This window comes from Doryrhamphus excisus, chromosome 2, assembly GCF_030265055.1.
Source record: "Doryrhamphus excisus isolate RoL2022-K1 chromosome 2, RoL_Dexc_1.0, whole genome shotgun sequence".
NCBI lineage: Eukaryota > Metazoa > Chordata > Actinopteri > Syngnathiformes > Syngnathidae > Doryrhamphus > Doryrhamphus excisus.
The window spans coordinates 23,381,070-23,392,724 of record NC_080467.1 but is presented as its reverse complement, the minus strand read 5'-3'; the positions used below and the strand labels follow the sequence as shown (position 1 = coordinate 23,392,724).

At 51.8% G+C, this 11,655-nt stretch overlaps 10 non-coding genes across 10 annotated transcripts; all 10 read left to right on the top strand.

Annotated features, from left to right (window-relative positions):
* Positions 1–1,226: 1,226 nt before the first annotated feature.
* trnai-aau (transfer RNA isoleucine (anticodon AAU)) lies at positions 1,227–1,300 on the top strand. The gene has a single exon. It is a non-coding gene; the product is annotated as a tRNA-Ile (tRNA).
* Positions 1,301–1,887: 587 nt separating this feature from the next.
* Positions 1,888–1,961, top strand: trnai-aau (transfer RNA isoleucine (anticodon AAU)). The gene has a single exon. It is a non-coding gene; the product is annotated as a tRNA-Ile (tRNA).
* Positions 1,962–2,377: 416 nt separating this feature from the next.
* trnap-agg (transfer RNA proline (anticodon AGG)) lies at positions 2,378–2,449 on the top strand. The gene has a single exon. It is a non-coding gene; the product is annotated as a tRNA-Pro (tRNA).
* A 121-nt stretch (positions 2,450–2,570) lies between these two features.
* Positions 2,571–2,642, top strand: trnaq-uug (transfer RNA glutamine (anticodon UUG)). The gene has a single exon. It is a non-coding gene; the product is annotated as a tRNA-Gln (tRNA).
* A 585-nt stretch (positions 2,643–3,227) lies between these two features.
* Positions 3,228–3,301, top strand: trnai-aau (transfer RNA isoleucine (anticodon AAU)). Its single transcript has one exon. It is a non-coding gene; the product is annotated as a tRNA-Ile (tRNA).
* A 1,077-nt stretch (positions 3,302–4,378) lies between these two features.
* On the top strand, positions 4,379–4,450 carry trnap-agg (transfer RNA proline (anticodon AGG)). Its single transcript has one exon. It is a non-coding gene; the product is annotated as a tRNA-Pro (tRNA).
* A 121-nt stretch (positions 4,451–4,571) lies between these two features.
* trnaq-uug (transfer RNA glutamine (anticodon UUG)) lies at positions 4,572–4,643 on the top strand. Its single transcript has one exon. It is a non-coding gene; the product is annotated as a tRNA-Gln (tRNA).
* A 584-nt stretch (positions 4,644–5,227) lies between these two features.
* Positions 5,228–5,301, top strand: trnai-aau (transfer RNA isoleucine (anticodon AAU)). The gene has a single exon. It is a non-coding gene; the product is annotated as a tRNA-Ile (tRNA).
* A 394-nt stretch (positions 5,302–5,695) lies between these two features.
* trnap-agg (transfer RNA proline (anticodon AGG)) lies at positions 5,696–5,767 on the top strand. Its single transcript has one exon. It is a non-coding gene; the product is annotated as a tRNA-Pro (tRNA).
* A 124-nt stretch (positions 5,768–5,891) lies between these two features.
* On the top strand, positions 5,892–5,963 carry trnaq-uug (transfer RNA glutamine (anticodon UUG)). The gene has a single exon. It is a non-coding gene; the product is annotated as a tRNA-Gln (tRNA).
* Positions 5,964–11,655: the final 5,692 nt, after the last annotated feature.

Below are 11,655 nucleotides of genomic sequence, written 5' to 3'. Positions count from 1 at the left end.
CTCGCTGTGATAATGTATTTCAAGCAACCTATAGGCTTTGTGGTAAAAATCTTCTCCGTATATGGCACATGTGTGCCACGTCCGAAAAAGCACTCCACTCGCTCAGAGAAGAAGGGTTAGGGTTAGGGTTAGGGTTAGGGTTTGGGTTAGGGTTAGGGTTAGGGTTAGGGTTAGGGTTAGGGTTAGGGTTAGGGTTAGGGTTAGGTTAAGGGTTAGGGTTAGGGTTAGGGTTTTGGCACTTATGGAACACATTTAGTGTGATGTGCTTTATTGCTTGGCACACACAACCATTGTTCGAAAATGCACTTTATTCACTCTCAAACACGTTGTGAGCAAAGGATGATACGGCGGGTCATTGTGAGCCAGCGGAAGGTGCCAGGAGGCTCATTGTAAGTGTGCCTGACGCAGCTTCGCTTCCCGTTCTATGTGCAACAGATTCACGTGGCTGAGAAGCACTGCTGTGGAATTAGAGCCAAAATGAGAAATAGTGTTCACTCGCTGTGATAATGTATTTCAAGCAACCTATAGGCTTTGTGGTAAAACAAAACTTCTTCATATATGGCACATGTGTGCCACGTCCAAAAAAAACTCCACCCCGGACTTTGAATCCAGTGGTCTAAGTTCAAGTCTTGGTGGAACCAAGGGATTGTCCTGTTGCCCTTGTATTTTGAGGGCAAAAAGGAGACGTTTGCACCGTGTGCCACCGCACCACCACCAGAGGTCAGCCCTGAGTATCGGCCGGAAGAAGGCATCCATCTGTAAGGTAGAATTACACCAAGAGATATTAATGCCGGGTTGTACCAATCGGGAACCTGTGGAAACGGTAATGCACATAAATTTACCTTTCGCCAGTGTGCTGCTGAATATGGGCTTACCTTTGACCTCTGTAGCCTTGGGGTGCGCTATGGCGAATGGCCGACAATTAGCCGAGGCTGCTTCTGGAGCAGTGGATGTATTCATCAGGGACACTCGGCGGAAATCACAGCGGGAACTATTTGCAATAAGGGGCCCACTCCCAGGCGCGCTAAACAATTTGTTTTACTTGTTTTAGCTTGTTCCACCATCAAAAGCCAATTGTTAAACTGTCCCGAAATACCTGTCAAGAGCACAAACAAGGTGTCCACCAGGTACCCACTTATCGCCCTCAGACCCCAGCGTACCGATTGAGTCTGCTTCGGGGTACATAAAATTAAAAAAAAACATAAAATATTGCAATGGTGTCCAGTGGCCGGTTAGCTCAGTTGGTCAGAGCGTGGTGCTAATAACACCAAGGTCACGGGTTCAACCCCCGTACTAGCCACTCTTCTTTATGTGCTCCAGGAACAACAAAAGCCCAGGGCGGCAACTTACCGGCCCCCATAACCGACATCACACCACCCACCCTCGACAAGGCCGGGGAAAGGTAAAGAAAACAGCATGTCAAAGCAGAGCGGCAAAAAACCTCTTGGTCACCAAGACTCAAGGAGCAGATCAATGGGGGCAGTGGACCCCATTGTCCTCTTCAGACCACGAGTGCAGAGAATGCGGACCGTGAAGAAACGACAAAAGCCCCCGTTGACAACAACTAACAGTACACCACCACAAGGAAAACAGCATGGCGGCGACAAAAGCCCAAAACCCCCCAGGCCCCATAACCAACAGCGCACAACCCAGTCAACTGCGAAACACCCCCATCAAGGCTGCCAACCGACCGGGAAAAGGTAAAGAAAACAGCATGGCAAAGCAGAGCAGCGGCAAACCTCTCGCCCACCGTGACTGCATGATCAATGGGGGCAGATGACCCCGTTGTCCGAGAAGCAAATTTCGACCACGAGCACAGAGAATGCGGTCTGTTAAGGATGAGTTAGTTGATTTGAGCTGGAAACATTTGATGCAAAGGTGTCCTGTGGTTGGTTAGCTCAGTTGGTCAGAGCGTGGTGCTAATAACGCCAAGGTCACGGGTTCAACCCCCATACTGACCATCCATCTTTATGTGCTCCAGGAACAACAAAAGCCCACGGCGACAACCCGCTGGTCTCCATAACCAACATCACCCCACCCACCGGTGAAACACCCTCGACAACACTGCCGAAAGACCGGGGAAAGGTAAAGAAAACAGCACGTCAAACCAGAGCGGCAACAAACCTCTTGGTCACCAAGACTGCAAGGAGCAGATCAAAGGTGGCAGTGGACCCTATTATCCTCTACCCAAAATTTTACATCACGAGTGCAGAGAATGCGGGCCGTGAAGGAACAAAAAAGCCCTCGTCCACAACACCCCGCCCCTCATAACCCCCCCGGTCCCCATAACCAACAGCGCACAACCCAGTCAACTGCGAAAACACCCGCATCATGGCCGCCAACTGACCGGGGAGAGGTAAGTATTTGCCCAAGCAGGGGCTTGTTGGTCTAGTGGTATGATTCTTGCTTAGGGTGCAAGAGGTCCCGAGTTCAATTCTCGGACAAGCCCTCCCTCCCCCGAACTACTTTTCAACACAATTCCCAGAACACCATCATCAGTGAAGTTATATCAACGCTAATGTAATCTGACAGGATGTACTTCAGGGCCCGGCGCTGTCTGTACCCTTGCAGGTTCCGTGGTGTAATGGTTAGCACCCCGGACTTTGAATCCAGTGGTCTAAGTTCAAGTCTTGGTGGAACCAAGGGATTGTCCTGTTGCCCTTGTATTTTGAGGGCAAAGAGGAGACGTTTGCACCGTGTGCCACCGCACCACCACCAGAGGTCAGCCCTGAGTATCGGCCGGAAGAAGGCATCCATCTGTAAGGTAGAATTACACCAAGAGATATTAATGCCGGGTTGTACCAATCGGGAACCTGTGGAAACGGTAATGCACATAAATTTACCTTTCGCCAGTGTGCTGCTGAATATGGGCTTACCTTTGACCTCTGTAACCTCGGGGTGCGCTATGGCGAATGGCCGACAATTAGCCGAGGCTGCTTCTGGAGCAGTGGATGTATTCATCAGGGACACTCGGCGGAAATCACAGCGGGAACTATTTGCAATAAGGGGCCCACTCTCAGGCGCGCTAAACAATTTGTTTTCCTTGTTTTAGCTTGTTCCACCATCAAAAGCCAATTGTTAAACTGTCCCGAAATACCTGTCAAGAGCACAAACAAGGTGTCCACCCAGGTACCCACTTATCGCCCTCAGACCCCAGCGTACCGATTGAGTCTGCTTCGGGGTACATAAAATAAAAAAAAACATGAAATATTGCAATGGTGTCCAGTGGCCGGTTAGCTCAGTTGGTCAGAGCGTGGTGCTAATAACGCCAAGGTCACGGGTTCAACCCCCGTACTAGCCACTCTTCTTTATGTGCTCCAGGAACAACAAAAGCCCAGGGCGGCAACTTACCGGCCCCCATAACCGACATCACACCACCCACCCTCGACAAGGCCGGGGAAAGGTAAAGAAAACAGCATGTCAAAGCAGAGCGGCAAAAAACCTCTTGGTCACCAAGACTCAAGGAGCAGATCAATGGGGGCAGTGGACCCCATTGTCCTCTTCAGACCACGAGTGCAGAGAATGCGGACCGTGAAGAAACGACAAAAGCCCCCGTTGACAACAACTAACAGTACACCACCACAAGGAAAACAGCATGGCGGCGACAAAAGCCCAAAACCCCCCGGTCCCCATAACCAACAGCGCACAACCCAGTCAACTGCGAAACACCCCCATCAAGGCTGCCAACCGACCGGGGAAAGGTAAAGAAAACAGCATGGCAAAGCAGAGCAGCGGCAAACCTCTCGCCCACCGTGACTGCATGATCAATGGGGGCACATGACCCCGTTGTCCGAGAAGCAAATTTCGACCACGAGCACAGAGAATGCGGTCTGTTAAGGATGAGTTAGTTGATTTGAGCTGGAAACATTTGATGCAAAGGTGTCCTGTGGTTGGTTAGTTCAGTTGGTCAGAGCGTGGTGCTAATAACGCCAAGGTCACGGGTTCAACCCCCATACTGACCATCCATCTTTATGTGCTCCAGGAACAACAAAAGCCCACGGCGACAACCCGCTGGTCTCCATAACCAACATCACCCCACCCACCGGTGAAACACCCTCGACAAGACTGCCGAAAGACCGGGGAAAGGTAAAGAAAACAGCACGTCAAAGCAGAGCGGCAACAAACCTCTTGGTCACCAAGACTGCAAGGAGCAGATCAAAGGTGGCAGTGGACCCTATTATCCTCTACCCAAAATTTTACATCACGAGTGCAGAGAATGCGGACCGTGAAGGAACAAAAAAGCCCTCGTCCACAACACCCCGCCCCTCATAACCCCCCCGGTCCCCATAACCAACAGCGCACATCCCAGTCAACTGCGAAAATACCCGCATCATGGCCGCCAACTGACCGGGGAGAGGTAAGTATTTGCCCAAGCAGGGGCTTGTTGGTCTAGTGGTATGATTCTTGCTTAGGGTGCAAGAGGTCCCGAGTTCAATTCTCGGACAAGCCCTCCCTCCCCCGAACTACTTTTCAACACAATTCCCAGAACACCACCATCAGTGAAGTTATATCAACGCTAATGTAATCTGACAGGATGTACTTCAGGGCCCGGCGCTGTCTGTACCCTTGCAGGTTCCGTGGTGTAATGGTTAGCACCCCGGACTTTGAATCCAGTGGTCTAAGTTCAAGTCTTGGTGGAACCAAGAGATTGTCCTGTTGCCCTTGTATTTTGAGGGCAAAAAGGAGACGTTTGCACCGTGTGCCACCGCACCACCACCAGAGGTCAGCCCTGAGTATCGGCCGGAAGAAGGCATCCATCTGTAAGGTAGAATTACACCAAGAGATATTAATGCCGGGTTGTACCAATCGGGAACCTGTGGAAACGGTAATGCACATAAATTTACCTTTCGCCAGTGTGCTGCTGAATATGGGCTTACCTTTGACCTCTGTAGCCTCGGGGTGCGCTATGGCGAATGGCCGACAATTAGCCGAGGCTGCTTCTGGAGCAGTGGATGTATTGATCAGGGACACTCGGCGGAAATCACAGCGGGAACTATTTGCAATAAGGGGCCCACTCCCAGGCGCGCTAAACAATTTGTTTTCCTTGTTTTAGCTTGTTCCACCATCAAAAGCCAATTGTTAAACTGTCCCGAAATACCTGTCAAGAGCACAAACAAGGTGTCCACCAGGTACCCACTTATCGCCCTCAGACCCCAGCGTACCGATTGAGTCTGCTTCGGGGTACATAAAATTAAAAAAAACATAAAATATTGCAATGGTGTCCAGTGGCCGGTTAGCTCAGTTGGTCAGAGCGTGGTGCTAATAACGCCAAGGTCACGGGTTCAACCCCCGTATTAGCCACTCTTCTTTATGTGCTCCAGGAACAACAAAAGCCCAGGGCGGCAACTTACCGGCCCCCATAACCGACATCACACCACCCACCCTCGACAAGGCCGGGGAAAGGTAAAGAAAACAGCATGTCAAAGCAGAGCGGCAACAAACCTCTTGGTCACCAAGATTGCAAGGAGCAGATCAAAGGTGGCAGTGGACCCTATTATCCTCTACCCAAAATTTTACATCACGAGTGCAGAGAATGCAGACCGTGAAGGAACAAAAAAGCCCTCGTCCACAACACCCCGCCCCTCATAACCCCCCCGGTCCCCATAACCAACAGCGCACAACCCAGTCAACTGCGAAAACACCCGCATCATGGCCGCCAACTGACCGGGGAGAGGTAAGTATTTGCCCAAGCAGGGGCTTGTTGGTCTAGTGGTATGATTCTTGCTTAGGGTGCAAGAGGTCCCGAGTTCAATTCTCGGGCAAGCCCTCCCTCCCCCGAACTACTTTTCAACACAATTCCCAGAACAACACCACCATCAGTGAAGTTATATCAACGCTAATGTAATCTGACAGGATGTACTTCAGGGCCCGGCGCTGTCTGTACCCTTGCAGGTTCCGTGGTGTAATGGTTAGCACCCCGGACTTTGAATCCAGTGGTCTAAGTTCAAGTCTTGGTGGAACCAAGGGATTGTCCTGTTGCCCTTGTATTTTGAGGGCAAAAAGGAGGCGTTTGCAAGTGGACCTGAGACCCTGTCACTGGTCACCTGAACAGGGACTTGAATCCGGGACACTCAGATCAAAAATCTAACCTTCAGATGACTGGCTCAACCTTTGCTGATATTTGGCTTGTCCATGTGGGCAGTTTAAGACCTCATTCGATCTTGGAAATGTCAATCCCGGGACCTGCCTCTTTCATTCCACTTCTTCTTCCTCCTCCAGTCATCCCCACCCACCGCGGCTGAAGCAGTGGCAATACAGCCTGAACAACAGTGTCAGTGTGAGCCCATAGAGGGTTACCTGAATCCCTCTTTGACAGAACCCCTCTTGAAATTGACTTTTTTTTTTTTGTCCCGTCCAGCCATTGGGGCAGATAGTATTGTTGATCTAAATGCCCTTACATGCTAAACAGATTTGCTCTGTGTCAGGAAAGGTGTTGGCTACAACTTTCCTGTACCATGAAAATTTTTTTGCTGTTATTTGATGTTTTTGTTATGCGCATTTGGAGCGACCGGACCGGAGCAAGAAGAAACACAGAAAAGAAGAAGAGAAGGTGCGGTGGGGTGGGGTGGGGGGGGGGCAGTAGAGAGAGAGAGACAAAAACAGCAGCAACAAGAATTCCCATAACAACAACAGTGACAAACAGAACAGTTAAATGTCAAAGATGGCTAAGGGTCACAATAGAGATGATATCAGTGAAGTGAAACAGTCCAACTTACCAGTAGCAATAGTAACAATGAAGACATGAACCATGATAGTGAACACAATTACAGCCATACAGTTACAGTAATTAAAATCTCACTACTTGACATCATTTTTACTGTAATAATAGCATACCAATAGCATATAGACATCAGGGATAAGATGGTAGATTGTGTAGAGAAGCACCCATGTGCTGTGAGTGTCCATATGGAGGTGTGTACTTCTGTGTATATATTCATATATGTGTGCGTAAGTGTGCTTGTGTATGTGAATGCGAGTGTGTGAATGTGTAATTGTCACTGAGAATGACAAAAGGAGAGAGACTGCCTTCTACCACCCAGCAAATCCCGCCCCGCGCAGCCAGGTCAAGCCCCCACCGCCAGAGATCCTCCGGCCCCGTGGGTGTGAGCAAAGCCAGGGCCGACTCCCCAAGACCCGCCCCCGAAGCATCTCCCTGAAGAGACCAGCAAGAGGCCATGGAGGAGCAATCCCAACCGGCAACAGGGCGCCAGCAGGCCGGAGGAGAGCCGCACCCCCGAGACCAGCGGGAGACCATACCCCACTAGGGCAGAAGGGCATCGAGGGCCACACACCTGTGGGCACAGGGGCGCCCCCGCCAACCGGGAGGGAGCCCATCCACGGCCGGAGGCGCCGCCCCCCGCCCCCCACACACCCCCAGGAAGCAGAACCCGGCCCGCCCCAGGTAACCCCAGGCCTGACTACCAACACAGGACCGCCCCGGCCAGGACAGAAGAGGCCCGGGCACACTGCCCCATGGAGGACTGGGCGGTAGAGATGGAACGCCTTTGCGCCAGACCCCCGCAAGGCCCCCCGTATATCTATATAGCCATATACACACACGCACACCCACACATATATATATAATTATAATAAAACTAATCATTATTTATCTAAGTATTTAAAACAATAAATACATAAAATAATCTCAGACACACGCAAGCACACACTGTGGACGTCCCCAGGTTGGGCGTCCGGGGCATCACAGGGCGGGGGACCCAGGGGTCCCAGACCCACAACCAGGCCCCGAGCCCAGGGAGGTACGGACCGCCAAGGGATAGCACCCCCAGACTCCCCTCGACCACGGCATCGGGGCTACGGCAGTGTGGCAGACAAAGGAGCGGGCGAGGGAAGGAGGCCCGCACATGAGCAAGCGGAGGGGGCGTGCAGGCGAGTGGTAAGGCGAGTGGTAAGGCGCTCCACCGCGCCGGCCGACACCCGCCGGGCAGCTCACCCCCGTGAGGGAGAGCCATAGCTCCAAGTCATGGGGAGGCCAAGCACCAGAGCCGAGGAGTTAAGACCAGCGCAAGGCCACCGACGGACCCCACCATCCACCGGGAGGGCCGACCTCCCCCCCGTCCCCAGAACCAGCAGCGCTCCATCCACGTACCAGAGAACCATCCCTGACGAGCCCCAAGGCAAGACTGGGGATGGGCAAAGACAGGGACAGCGATGCAGCAGAGCATAGGACCAGTGGCAGCAGACACCCAAACGCCCAGAAGAGCACCGTCCCCCCAGCAGGCCCCACTCCAAGGAGCATGTCCCCCATCCCCACACGCCACCCAGGCCCCCGTCCCCATGAGCAGGATCAGGCCACCACAGCACAGCAACCCCAAGCCACCACCGTAGACTTCAGGCCACCAGCAGCGCGGACCCCGCTGCCTGGAGGCCGGTGAACGCCCCCCCAAGGGCACGTTGGTGCCCGCGACCCAGGACAGACCCAGGGAGGTAGCACCAACCATGACCCTAGGGGCAAGCCCCGGCATCAGCTGGTTTGAAATTGACTTTTAATTACTGAAGTGTGTGTGAGGGTTGCCTTGCTTTTATGCTTTTAAGGATGTTCTTTTTCGTTGGCAGGTGCTGAGGGTCCAGAGCGGCAGCCTGTTGGTTCCCTTTTTTCCCACTTTTGGTTTACTGAGTCACGGATGCAGTGTGGTTTGGATCCCTCCCATTATGTTACCGCTGTCGTGGTAAGCCCCAGCCCAGGCCTCTTTTCTTTTTGACTCCTCCCATCACCACTTTATTTGTATTATTCATGGTTTGTCACTCATTTTAAGATAATCGTTTAATAAAATAACTACTTTTATCATTGTAAATCACGATCTTGTTCTGTGGGATTTTGGGGATTAATGTAGAGTTTGTGATTGATCAAACCTGTTACATCCTGGGGTGAAAGTCCCCAGGTGGCGTTGTCAGCAAACTACCTACCCCGCTCGCTTAGCCACACACGCAATGACACCACAGCCCCTCCATGCAGGCCAGTGATGCACCCAATCAGTCATCTGGGAAATATGGATTGTGTGTCCAAACTGGGGACAGATGCTTGTGTATACACCTTCAGAGATCAAGCACATGTCCTTGTTCCCATGTTTTTGTAAAAGTAGGAATTGAACGGCATTGTTACCGCCCAGTTTCGAACCGGGGATCTTTTACATGTGAATGGGGATCAATGGGGAATGGGCTGTGAAGAGGACTGGCGAGGTCACAAAGCAGTTGCCAAACAATGAATCACGACGATGTGTCCAAAGTGGGGGCAGAATGACAATTGTCCAAATTGACAAATATTTCTCCTTTGTAGGGAAAATTGTAGTTCATATAACATGTTCCAGAAATAATGGGCTTTTTCTCAACAAAACAAGAAATCACAATTGGAAATGAGGCTTGAAAGGTTTAAAAGCCAGCTGTGAAGAAAGCACCTGAGCCAACCTCAGGCTCACCTTAATGTCTCAGTGAACTCAAGGTTGGCTGGATGGGCGGGATTTTGAAGTTAAGGTCCTTTTTCCAAACTATTTGCCAAGTCACAATGCAAATCAGGATTATGCTGAAAACCGTGCTTGAACCAGGGACCTTCAGATCTTCAGTATAACGCCCTCCCACCTGAGATATTTCAGCTGCTAAAGTGGCTCTCAGTCTGGGCTAAAAGAAAGGCAGTGTGACACTGGGTCTGTGCCACATAAGTTGCTGTGTCCCTGGTCCAGTATGTTGTCATCTTGGGTTGGAATGTCCCCATGCTGGTAACAGGTGGGGAATACAGTCCGTTGATGAGAATAAGCGGTGCAGAAAATGGATGGATTTCATTGGTTGAAGTCTCCAGCTACCATAAAATTGTTCATGGTCCACTTTGGCCAATTGACACCACATCAAAGATGGCGGCGCGCACAGACGCAGCGGCTCACGGCTCTCCCTTTCAGTGCTTTTTTTGCTTATTTTATGTGTGTTTGTCTATGGACTCTATCCACGTATACATCGGCATTACACCATTACACCCGACAGGACCTTGTGGACATCGGCTACCGACACAAACTGGCAGTTTGCAGAGACTTTCATCGTCGACACAACATCCCAGACGAACTAGCGAGACCAACGGGCGCTCCGTGGATTGTTGTCGGGTCTGGAAAGAGGCGCAGGCGGCGTCGGGAGCACAAGCAGAAGCGGGGTCGCAGGTCCGGCCTACTGCTACGGCTACGAAACAACCCACATAAGCCACCCCTGCCCAGCCTGTACCTCACCAACGCCAGATCCATTACCCACAAAAAGGACGACCTGGAGTTATAGCTTGAGGGAAACCGCTACATTCGTGACTGTTGTGTTCTAATCATCACGGAGACCTGGCTCAAACCGACGATCCCCGATGCTAGCGTGCAGCTAGCCGGCCGCTCTCTACACCGCTGGGATCGAACAGAGGACTCCGGTAAGAGCAGAGGTGGGGGGGCCTGTATTTACGTGCATGAGGATTGGTGCAACAACAGCAAGATCATAGAGACTCACTGCTCCCCTGACATTGAGTACATGTCCGTAAGATGCCGGTCGTATTTTCTCCCGAGGGAGCTAACTGTTGTGATCGTCACCGCTGTTTACATCCCACCGGATGCTAACGCTAGCACAGCACTCTCTCTCCTGTTGAACGTCATCAATGAACATCAGCGGGCCCACCCTGATGGCGTTTATATTATAGCCGGGGACTTTAATAAGGCCAATTTAAAGACTGTACTCCCGAAGTTTCATCAGCATGTCAAGTGTCCAACGCGAGGAGCAAACACTCTTGATCATGTTTGCTCAAACATAAAGCACGGCTACAGAGCAACACCACTCCCCCACCTCGGACAGTCAGACCATCTCTCCCTGCTGCTCACTCCTGCATACACCCCCCTCAGACGCAGATCCAGACCCACCAAAAAGATCATCACCACATTGCCGGAAAATGCACTCAGTGAACTTCAGGACTGCCTCCAACACACAGACTGGGACCTATTTCAACATCAGGACCTGGAAACATACACAGTGACAGTACTAGACTATATCAAGTTTTGTATGGGAACTGTGTCTGTGGACAAAGTCATCCGGATTTTTCCAAACCAGAAACCCTGGCTGACCAGCCAGGTCCGCTCCCTCCCCAAAGCCCGCGACTCTGCCTTCAGGTCAGGCGACAGAGCTCTGTACAGTACGGCTCGAGCTGACCTGAGAAGAGGAATAAAAACAGCCAAAGCGGACTACAACAGGAGGATAGAGTCCCACCTCTCCAGCACGAGAGGTGTGGCAGGGACTGCAGAGCATCACTAACTTCAGAGGACGTGATGTGATGTCAGGAGACCTGAGCGTGTCTCTGGCAGAGGAACTCAAGAGTTTCTTTGCCCGCTTTGAAACACCACAGCCACACTCATCTTCTCCAGCCCTGCCCCCAGCCCCTCCCGGCCCCACGACGACCCCCCCCCCCCCCCATTAACTGTAAGAGAGCATGACGTGAGGCGTGTGCTCCAAGCAGTGGACCCCAGGAAGGCCCCGGGCCCTGACAGCGTACCTGGAAAGGTTCTCCGAGCATGTGCACAACAGTCCGGAGTCTTCTGCAGAATTTTCAACCTCTCCCTGGCCCAAGCAGTCATCCCCACCTGCCTGAAATCCGCCACAATCATCCCCATCCCAAAAAAGTCACCCGCATCC